This window comes from Pan troglodytes, chromosome 1 (assembly GCF_028858775.2).
Source record: "Pan troglodytes isolate AG18354 chromosome 1, NHGRI_mPanTro3-v2.0_pri, whole genome shotgun sequence".
NCBI classification, from domain to species: domain Eukaryota; kingdom Metazoa; phylum Chordata; class Mammalia; order Primates; family Hominidae; genus Pan; species Pan troglodytes.
Genome location: NC_072398.2, coordinates 139,558,955 through 139,570,654, shown reverse-complemented (window position 1 = coordinate 139,570,654; position 11,700 = coordinate 139,558,955). Strand labels below are relative to the sequence as shown.

The window sequence follows — 11,700 nt, the reverse complement described above, 5'->3', positions numbered from 1 at the left end:
CTTCACCTCTCTAGCTATGAAAGCCATAGATGGCATCTTCTTCCAATATAAGCCTGTTTCATCTCCATTAAAAATCTGTTGTGTAGTGTAGCCACCTTCATCTATGATCTTTGCTAGATCTTCTGGATAACTTGCTGCAGCTTCTACATCAGCACTTGCTGCTTCGCCTTGCACTTTTATGTGATGGAGATGGCTTCTTTCCTTAAACCTTGTGAACCAACCTCTACTAACCTCAAACTTTTCTTCTGCAGCCTTCACAGAATTGAAGAGAGTTAGGAGCTTGTTTTGGATTAGGCTTTGGCTTAAGGGAATGTGGTGGCTGGTTTGATCTTTTATCCAGACCACTTAAATTTCTCCATATCAGCAATAAGGCTGCTTTGCTTTCTTATCATTTGTGTGTTCACTGGAGTAGCATTTTTAATTTCCTTCAAAAACCTTTTCTTTGCAATCACAACTTGGTTAATTGGTTAATTGGTGCAAGAGGCCTAGCTTTCAGCCTATTTCAGCTTTCAACATGTCTTATTCACTAAGCTTAATCATTTCTAGCTTTTAATTTAAAGTGAGAGATGTGTGACCCTTCCTTTCACTTGAACACTTAGAAGTCATTGTACGGTTTTTAATTGGCCTAATGTAAAAATTGTGTCTCAGGGAATAGGAAGGCTCGAGGAGAGGGAGAGAGAGGGAGGAACAGCGAGTCAATAGAGCAGTCAGACACACATGACATTTATTGATTAAGTTCACCATCTTATAGATGGGTGGTTTGCAGTGTATCAAAACAATTATGATAGTAACATCAAAGATCACTGATCACAGATTAACATAGCATATATAATAATAATGAAAACATTTGAAATATTGTAAGAATTACCAAACTGTGACACAGAGACCCAAAGTGAACACTTGCTGTTGGAAAAATGGCACCAGTAGACTTGCTCAATGCGGGGTTGCCACAGACCTTCAATTAGTAAAAAGCACAGTATTTGTGAAGCACAATAAAGCAATGCACAATAAAACCAGGTGTGCCTGTGCTAAGTGCTGGTGAGGATGTGGATAATTAGAACTTGCAAATACTACATCTACTTTGGAAAATAGTTTGGCGGGTTTCTTTTATTTATTTATTTATTTTTAGATGGAATCTTGCTCTGTCTCCAGGCTGGAATGCAGTGGCGCAATCCTGGCTCACTGCAACCTCCGCCTCCCGGGTTCAAGCGATTCCCCTGCCTCAGCCTCCCCAGTAGCTGGGACTACAACGCATGCCACCATGTCTGGCTAATTGTTTTTTGTATTTCAGTTGAGACAGGGTTTCTCCATGTTGGCCAGGCTGGTTTCGAACTCCTGACCTCAGGTGATCCGCCCGCCTTGGCCTCCCAAAGTGCTGGGATTACAGGTGTGAGCCACGGCCGGTAGGTTTCTTTTTAAAATAAAGTTGAGCATACATTTATAAACACTTATTCAACTCAACAATCTTACTCTTATTTATCTGGGAATTTACCCAAGTGAATTGAAAACTTATGTTCACACAAAAACCTGTACATGAATGTTGATGGTAGGTTTATTTATAATCGTCCCAATCCGGAAATAGCCCAAATGCCCTTCAAATGGTGACTGGATAAACAATGGAATACTACTTAACAAGGAAAGTGACAGACTCTTGACACACACAAAAACATAGATGAATCTCAAATGTGTTATTTTAAGTGAAAGAAACCACATTTAAGAAGCTGCTTCCTATATGATTCCATGTATAGGACACTCTGTAAAAGGGAAGACTATAGAGATGGACAACAGATCGGTGTTTTGTTGTTGTTGCTGTTGTTGTTTTGAGATGGAGTTTCACTCTGTTGCCCAGGCTGGAATGCAATGGCACGATCTCAGCTCACTGCAACCTCTGCCTCCCGGGTTCAAGGATTCTCCTGCCTCAGCCTCCTGAATAGCTGGGATTATAGGCGCCTGCCACCACGCCCGGCTAATTTTTTGTATTTGTAGTAGAAACAGGGTTTCACCATATTGGTCAGGCTGGTCTTGAACTCCTGACCTCAGGTGATCCATCCGCCTCAGCCTCCCAAAGTGTTGGGATTACAGGCATGAGCCACCACACCTGGCCACATCGGTGGTTTTGAGGGGCTAGTGTGGGGGGAAAGGTTGACTACAGAGGCATAAACAAACATCGTGACATGTTGGAAACATTCTATAGTTTGACTGTGGTGGTGTTTATATGAATACATACATTGGCCAAAGCTCATAGAATGCTAAAAAGGATGAATTTTACTGCATGTAAATTATACCTCAAAAACAATAATGAGGGCTGGGTCCAGTGGCTCTTGCCTGAATCCCAGTGCTTTGGGAGGCTGAGGTAGGAGTATCACTGAGGCCAGAAGTTTGACACCAGCGCCCTCTCTTCCTTTCTCCGCCATCGTGGTGTGTGCTTGACTCCGCTTCTTGCCATGTCTTTTCACAAGACTTTCAGAATTAAGTAGTTCCTGGCCAAGAAACAAAAGCAAAAATCGTCCTATTCCCCAGTGGATTCAGATGAAAACTGGTAATAAAATCAGGTACAACTCCAAAAGGAGACATTGGAGAAGAACTAAGCTGGGTCTATAAGGAATTGCACATGAGATGGCACACGTATTTATGCTGTCTGAACGTCACAATCATGTTACCATATCAAGCTGAAAATGTCACCACTATCTGGAGAGTTCAACATGTTTTCCTCTCTGAATCTGTTATAAACATGTTGGTTGGCTGGGTTCAGTAATAAATACGTGAGGCCTTTCATTTAAAAAAAAAAAAAAAGAAGAAGTTTGACACCAGCCTGGAAACATAGACTCTGTCTTTACAAAAAAAATGCGTGCACGAGACTGAGAGAGAGAGAGAGAGAGACCAATGACAACAAAACCACTAGCAAAAAAACTTTAATGGTTCCCATTTGCCAAAGGAATTAAAGTCCAAACTCTTAGGCAGACCTTCTTTCTGACCATTTCTGCTATTCATTTTCTCTCCACACCAGCTAAACGTTGCTGTCACGCAAACATGCCCTGGGTTTTCTACTCAGTCTGTACTATCTCATCTCCTGGAATACTCTCCTCTCTAGCTCTGCCAGTCAAAATACTCCATCAGCAGAGGCCCAGAATCTCCTGGAATACTCTCCTCTCTAGCTCTGCCAGTCAAAATACTCCATCAGCAGAGGCCCAGAGCAATCGCCACCTCTTTCCTCACACCCTCCCTGGACCCCACAATCTAGAAGGGCTGATCACTCCAGAACTTTCAGCTTCCTCACCGTTCCCAAATCCCCTGGTATCTGCCCTTACTTGCTCATCTATACTTTCATACCTTTACATTCCCTTTTCCCCCTTCTAGGATAAACTAGGCTACACACCAACTTCTGCCTCTTTGCCTCCTGCACACACACACTTTAACCTCCTGGAAAACTCCTACACATTCTTCAGGTCCAGCTGGTATGTCACTTCACACGACAACTTCCCTGAATCTGTCCAGAGTTAGGCACTTTCTCCTTTAGGTACCCTCAGCTCTTTGTTGATGGCGGGATTACAGCCCAGCCAGTGGTGCTGTATGTATTTGATAATTCTGTTATTACTCTGCTGTCCTCCCTATTAAGGTGTCTGCTTTTAAGGACATTAAGTGTGTCTTATTCATCTTTGAATCCCAGGACTTCTTTTATAAAATAGGTAGATAATAAAAACAATGCATGAGTGGATGAATTTTCCCAGCAATATTCCTTGGCTCCCCCATTGACCAAAAATGGTACCATGAAAGACAAACCTGTAACCCTGCCCCTGTCTCAGTCATTTGTGTCATTGTAAGGGTTTTGTTTTGCTCTGTTTGGAACAATTCTTTGGACACAGACAATTCAACTCGAGCAAACTGTACTCAAGAGGTGGCAGTGAGCGGTCACTGCAGCCTTGGAAAGGCCCTGCCTGGCACACATCGCACTCACTTAGGATGCCTCCACATCCCCACTCCCAGAAGAGGTGAGGAGAGAAGGCAGCTGCTGACAGGAGGAGCTGGGACGGTGTCACCGCTGGTGGTGATTGATGCCCCTGTCCTCGCTCGCTCATTCCCCACCGTTGCTGCTTCCTCAGCAGGGGAGGTGCCCTCCCTAGCAGGTCCACCCTCCCAGCACGGCCTCTCCCAGGGCCTCTCACCAGTTCATCAGCCCTCACCACTCTCCCTCCAAACCCTGGAGTGCTGACAGGTGCCCAGGAGAGAAAGGCATGGGAACGGATTCTGGGAGCCGACTCTCATGGTTGTTTACACTGAGATGAGAGTGCGGGGGTCCCAACCAAGCTGTGAACAAGCCCCTGCTAGGAAGATAAGCCCTGAGGGAGATACATACACACACACACAGATACACACACACACACACAGATACACACACACACAGATACACACACACGCAGATACACACACACATACACACACACAGACACATGCCTACAGGGAGTCTTCCTGGATGGAGCTTTGGCCACAAGCTCTCCCTAGTTGTCTCCCGGTGAGATAGAAGGAGCCAAATATTTTTACAGGCAATAGGCAGGCCTGAAGCCTTAGTGAAAATCTGGCTGAGGGTGGCCAGCACCTTCATCTGAGCACTCTAGACTTTACCATTCTCTAGAAAAAGAAAGATAAATCCAAGAAAAAAAGGAGGAGACTGTTTGCCCAGTGAGGCTCTCTCTGACAACACAGCCCTACTCAACTTTGCTCCATGGTGGTCCAGATGGCCCAGGTGGCGGGGAAGCTCCCCTGGGGCCCAACGAGGGTGACATGGAAAAATTTTAAAACTCTGCAACACATATATCAACTGGCTGCCAGGACTGACTACATAATTCGTTGGGCCCAGTGCAAGATGACAACATAGAGTTTCTTACTAAAAAAGCAGGAAAAAAGGCCTTTAAAAATATTAAAATATGAAACATTTTCCTTTCATGTACTTTTTCATGGTCTATATTCACCATATGTTTTTTATTTGCTATTTAATGTTGTTCTAAGTAAAGAAAAATTGATGTTTTCAATTATTAGCATGAATTTTACCATGCAGCTCTATATTGCACAAAACCTGTTTTACATACAAATATAAGGGCATATGATTTCTATGTAGAGTCACTGAAATTGTATAGTTTGCATTTCATGGTGTGCATATGCCTATGTATTTTTTTTCCCCCTGAGACAGAGTCTTGCTCTGTCACCCAGGCTGGAATGCAGTGGTGCAATCTCAGCTCACTGCAACGTCCGCCTCCCAGGTTCAAGCAATTCTCCTGCCTCAGCCTCCTGAGTAGCTGCGATTACAGGCTCATGCCACCATGCCTGGCTAATTTTTGTATTTTTAGTAGAGACGGGGTTTCACTATGTCAGCCAGGCTAGTCTTGAACTCCTGACCTCATGATCTGCCCACCTCGGCCTCCCAAAGTGCTGGGATTACAGGCATGAGCCACCGCGCCAGGCCATGCCTATGTATTTCATGCTTTCTGGAACAGTGGAGACACTACACAAAATTAATGAAATTGTTTTCATTGCACAACTTGCTGCGCGCATGTTCTACCAACACTCTCTACCTTCAGTTTACTAATGAATAAGGAAGGACTGAAAGGAAAAAGAGCAACGGTTTGGCCTATCTTTTCTTTCCTTCTACATCCTTATTTTTCCCTGAAAGTGGCTGGCAAATGCAAGGGAGTAAGAAAAGGTGATAGGTTTCCTTGGTTGTTTTTGTTTCTTAGAATGCCGTTGCCTTCTTTCCGCATTCATAACAAGTTCTGATTTGAATGGACAGCATGACCTTTTGGCAGGGACCCAGCTTGCTCAGTGATAGAAACACCTTCATCTTGTACTTACTTTGCCCAAACTCCCACGCATTGTGGGTACACCCACATTATGTGGTCTATGAGGCATGACGAATGCTACATGCAAATGGAACAGCAAGGAATGGCAGACCCATGTATTGCATGCATCTCCTCAACATGCATGCTCCATCATCCCATCAGACTTCACTTACGAGACACAAGTTCAAAGAGAAAATTATTAAGAATTTCAAGATGGTGATAGCACAACATTAAACCAAGCACATGGTCCTTTTGCAGACAGGGCCTGGTGAGACTGCACAGGTTGCATACCTTTGAAGCTGGCCCTGTTCCTTGCCTCTCCCTGTCTGTCATGCCTACATCCCCATATAGAATATCTCACCCTCTGTGACCTGCAAAGCATGAGGACCCAACAGTCCCTTCTAATGGATCATTACCTGAGAAAGCTGAATAGCACATTGTGTCCACACCCAAGTTTCCCCAGACCAGTTCAGACTGGGAGTAGGAATGGGCTGCCATGCTGGAGCCTCTACCTAGTTATTGAGCACTTACTGCATGCCAGACCCTGGACTAATAATGTGTCTCATGCACATTATTATCTCATTTAATCCTTTCAGTAACCACATGGGTAGTATTATTATATCCACTTTACAGATGAGAAAAGAGTGGAGCAGAGAGGTCAAGTGACTTAATGCCATATATATTGTCAGTGCCAGAGCATTTCTTGAACCCAGATCTGTAGGAAAATATCTTTCAAAGTTTTAAAATATAAAGCTTTTTAATTTCATACAATTTTCATGGTCCATCTCCTCTATTTGCCATGTGGGTTTTTTTTAATTTGCTATTTAATGTTGTTCTAAGTAAAGAAAATTTAACATTTTACAGTATTAGCATTCCAAAACCCATATCTTGGGCCTACTTCTAAGTCTGAGATTCCCAGGAATATCTCAAGGAGCTCATGCAGAGTCCTCTGCACTCCTCTGTGGCACCTGCATCTTCCTCTCTCGCACTTCCCACCTTTTGACAAGCCCACTGTCCCAATCCTGGCTGCCCTCCTGGCTTCCTAGAGGGAGCAGGCCCCCTGTCCTCCCAAACCTGCAGGCCTTTCAGATCCCAAAATTAGGCTGAGTGCCCAGGAATCTCAGCACCGAAGCTACGTTTGTACGGAATGGCCCCTTCCTATTACTGTCTCATATTTCTTTATTAAAATCATGGCAATAATAGCATGACTGAGCATTTCTTATACTGGAAACATAGCCACGTAACCATGCACAGCCAGACTGCTTCCAGTCCTGTGTCTCTCGGCGTCCTCAGTGACAGGAGTTTCTCCTGCTCTGTCTGCAGCTGTTCTCTCCAGAAAGCTCAAACATGAGCTCATCAAGCTGGGCTCTGAGGCAGAGGGAAGGGGAATAGGAGCAATCAAGCCAGATCGCTGTTGTTTTCTCCATCTACGTGGGATCCCAGTACTCCTTTGAACTCCTTCCATGATCTAAAAGGCCCACATATAAACCAATCTCCTGGGTTCTCTTTACTGTTCAGTGAGACAAGTCCAAACATGTTGCTATGGTCTGAATGTTGGTGTCCCCCCAAAATTCACATGTTGGCACCTAATACCAAATGTAATAGTATTAAGAGGTGGGGCTTTGGGGAAGTGATTACGTCATGAGGGTTCCACCTTCGTGGATGGGATTAGTGCCCTTACTTGGGGGGAAGAAAAAGTCTACTCTGGAGGCTGAGGCATGAGAATCACTTGAACCTGGGAGGTGGAGTTTGCAGTGAGCTGAGATCGAGCCACCACACTCCAACCTGGGCGACAGAGCGAGACTCCATGTCAAAAAAAAAATTTAAAAAAAAAGGCTCGAGGGAGCTCTCTTGCCCCTTTCCACTATGTGAGGAAACATAGAAGGCACCAAACATAGACTAGAATGGGCCCTCACTCAACACTGACTCTGCCGGCACAGTTCTTGGACTTCTCAGCCTCCAGAACTGTGAGAAATAGATTTCTTTTGTTTTATAAACAACAGAATAATTACCTAGTCTAAGGTATTTGTTATGGGAGCATGAACAGACTAAGACACACACCTTAAGTTTCAGGAGAAAAACAATGTAGGCTGACAGGGAGCACCCCAGTACACACACACACACGCACACGCACACAAACGGAGAGAAACAGAGTAGCCTCATTTCAATTGTGATGCCCTTGGCAGGGCGGCCCCTCCTACTTTACTGAGAATCATTTCCCATGCTCCCTGCAGGGGCCCCAGTGGACATTATGGGCATAATGCAGGAGCCAAGTACCATTACCCTCAGGTTCTCTCTACCACATCATGCTGTTATAGTTTCCTTAGAATGCTTATCACTATAATTATGTCTTACTCACTACTTCTCATCTCCCTCCTGTCACCCTGGAATATGAGTTCCATGAGACCATGGTCCTGATATGTAGTGTTCCCTGCTGTAACCCCAGCGCACATGGTAAGCACTCAATAAGCATTAGGTGGACAAATGAATGACTGAACGAGTGCCAAGTCTCTTTTGTTACTTTGCCACCCTTACTTAACACCTGCACTGCCCATGTGCCCCTCTAGACCCTCAAAAGCCAAACTCCATACATCACCCTAAAGGTCGAACCTCTTAAGAGACCAAGACCAAAAGGGGTTGGGTCTCATGTTTTGTCTCTTTGGAAGGGCAAAGGAGCAGGGTTTTTTGTTTGTTTGTTTCATTTTTTACAATGGCCAGCATCTGGGCAATGGATCAGAGGGGCTTTCAGCTGATGTGAGATGCCTGGAACCCATGAACACAACCAGCAGGAAGCCTACATGCCCTGCCCTCGCCCCTCTCCTCCCCACCACCAAGGCAAAGCAGGCAACTTGTCCTCCAATCCTTCCCACATCTTTCAGACCATGTGCCATCATCTGCAACTCCTTGTCCAGCGTGCCTTTGGGGTTCGTTTGGTTAGTGTTAGGGTGAAGGTAGCCAGGATCCTCTGCCCCTAAGGGTATTAGTGTGGGTCACCAGCAGGTGATGGAGCTCAATGATGATAGGTGCTAGCAGGTGTCAAGCTGGTGGTGCCTGCTTGTCCCTGAATATGGACCGGCTACAGGCAAGCTGAGCAGCCAAGCAGAGGGAGGGGACCCTCACAGGCCAGACGCCCCACCATGTGGGTGAAGAATGTGAGCTATGCTGCCCTTATGAACAACATGTGTTATTTTACTTTATCAGTTGATTAGGGGACTAATCAGCTCAGGGATATGAAGCGGAAGGTTACAGCCATGCCCCTGGTAATCCTTGGACTGCAATCCCTGGGCCCAGCTCACGTCAGCAGCACTTGATTTCCATGCACAGTTTGCGTATGTTGGTGGAAGGTTCAAGGTCTTACCCTACAAGTTTTCAAAACATGCCATTCATAAGTGTCCTTTTAAAAAAACACAATAGCATTTCAAAAATTAATACACAACCACTGCAAGAAAACACAGAAAAGCATAAAGAGACAAACGAATATTCATATTTATTGGTTTGGTATTTTTCAGTGTTTATACACACATATATACACAGTATGTACAACATTGGTTTTTGTTGTTTTTGTTGGGGAATGAGTCCAAAATTGGGTTCACATTTTGCATAAAAAATTTTACAGCTTGCTTTTTTTGCTTAGCAAAATACCATAAGAACTTCTCTGTAACATCAGCCTGATTTAAAATATATATATATATATTGTAAAGAGGGGGTTTTGCCATGTTGCCCAGACTGATCTTGAACTCCTGGGCTCAAGTGATCCTACCAACTCAGCATCCCAAAGTGCCGGGATTACAGGCGTGAACCACCACTCCAGACCAAGTCTGATATATATACATCTTTTAATTTCCACAGGTTTTTGGGGAACAGGTAGTATTTGGTTACATGAGGAAGCTCTTTAGTGGTGATTTGTGAGATTTTGGTGCACCCATCTCCTGAGCAGTATACACTGAACCCAATTTGTAGTCTTTTATCCCTCATACCCTTCCCACCCTTTCTCCCTGAGTCCCCAAAGTCCATTGTGTCATTCTTAAGCCTTTGCATTCTCATGGCTTAGCTCCCACTTATGAGTGAAAACATATGACGTTTGGTTTTCCATTCCTGAGTTACTTCACATAGAATAATAGTCTCCAATCCCATTCAGGTTGGTGTAAATGCCATTAATTCATTGCTTTTTATGGCTGAGTAGTATTCCATCATATATATATATCACAATTTCTTTAGTCACTTGTTGATTGATGAGCATTTGGGTTGGTTCCACGATTTTGCAATTGCAAATTGTGCTGCTATGAACATGCCTGTGCAAGTATCTTTTTCATATAATGACTTCTTTCCATCTGGGTAAACACCCAGTAGTGGGACTGCTGGATCAGATGGTAGTTCTACTTTTAGTTGTTTAAGGATTCGCCACACTGTTTTCCATACTGGTTGTACTAGTTTACATTCCCATCAGCAGTGTAGAAATGTTCCCTTTTCACCGCATCCACACCAACATCCTTTTTTTTTTTTATTTATTGATTATGGCCATTCTTGCAGGAGTAAGGTGATATCATGTTGTGGTTTTGATTTGCATTTCCCTGATCATTAATGATGTTGAACATTTTTTCATATGTTTGTTGGCCATTTGTATATCTTCTTTTGAGAATTGTCTATTCATGTCCTTAGCCCACTTTTGATAGGACTGTTTGTTTTTCTCTTGCTCATTTGTTTGAGCTCTTTTTAGATTCTGGATATTAGTCCTTTGTCAGATGTATAGATTGTGAAGATTTTCTCCCACTCTGTGGGTTGTCTGTTTACTCTGATGACTGTTCCTTTTGCTGTGCAAAAGCTCTTCAGTTTAATTAAGTCCTAGCTATTTATCTTTGTTTTTGTTGCATTTGCTTTTGGGTTCTTGGTCATGAAATCTTTGCCTAGGCCAATGTCTAGAAGGGTTTGTCCAATGTTATCTTAGAGAATTTTTATAATTTCAGGCTTTAGATTAAAGTCCTTGATCCATCTTGAGTTGATTTTTGTATAAGGTGAGAGATGAGGATCCAGTTTCATTATCCTGTATGTGGCTAGCCAACTATCCCAGCACCATTTGTTGAACAGGCAGTCTTTTCCGCACTTTATGTTTTTGTTTGCCAAGCCTGATTTTTAATGACTACAGATTATTCCATTTATGGGTACACCACAATTTATCTAATCATTCTCTTGTGGGTAGACATTTAGGTTACTTATGATTTATTAATATAATAAAAATATACATGTATTGTGTATCAAAGTTAGACACATATATATGAAAGATGAGCAGCTTCTCAAAAGCTGTGTATTTGTTTCCAAAGGCTGGTGCCCTGCAGTGGCCATACGAGGACCTGCAGAATGTACACAGTGACTAATGGTAACACTGGAAATCATCAAACTGCCAGGGTCCTGCCAGCACTCAGCATTTGCTCTTCCACATGAGAAAGTCCCTACAGGGAACGGGAGTTAATGTCAGCATGTCAGTACATACAGTCTGTTCTCAGTGAATCTGGAAGCTTGTCTTCCTAGATGCCTATGGCTGAGTCGCTGAAAAGATTTTTGACTCAGGGCTTCAGAAGATACCTCAGTGCTAAATCACCCAGAGCAGCGTTTCAGATTCAGAAGCTGCGTCACCTGTGGGCAGAACAGAACTCAGCTACGGACTTAAAGTTCCGGAGCTCAGTAGCATCAAAGCACAAGGGACAGAGACCCGAAGGATCCATGAATGGGGACTGAGACCCGAAGGATCCATGAATGGGGACTGAGACCCGAAGGATCCATGAATGAGGGCTGAGCCATGTGTGTGTGTACACACCCACAACATGTGACTGAGAGCTGCGCCCACAATCTCCTGTAGGTCAGCCTCCAGGCC

The 11,700-nt window shown here is 43.9% G+C and overlaps 1 pseudogene; it reads left to right on the top strand.

Moving 5' to 3' along the window:
- The first annotated feature begins 2,444 nt into the window (after positions 1-2,444).
- On the top strand, positions 2,445-2,697 carry LOC134807756 (large ribosomal subunit protein eL39-like; annotated as a pseudogene).
- The last annotated feature ends 9,003 nt before the right edge of the window (positions 2,698-11,700 follow it).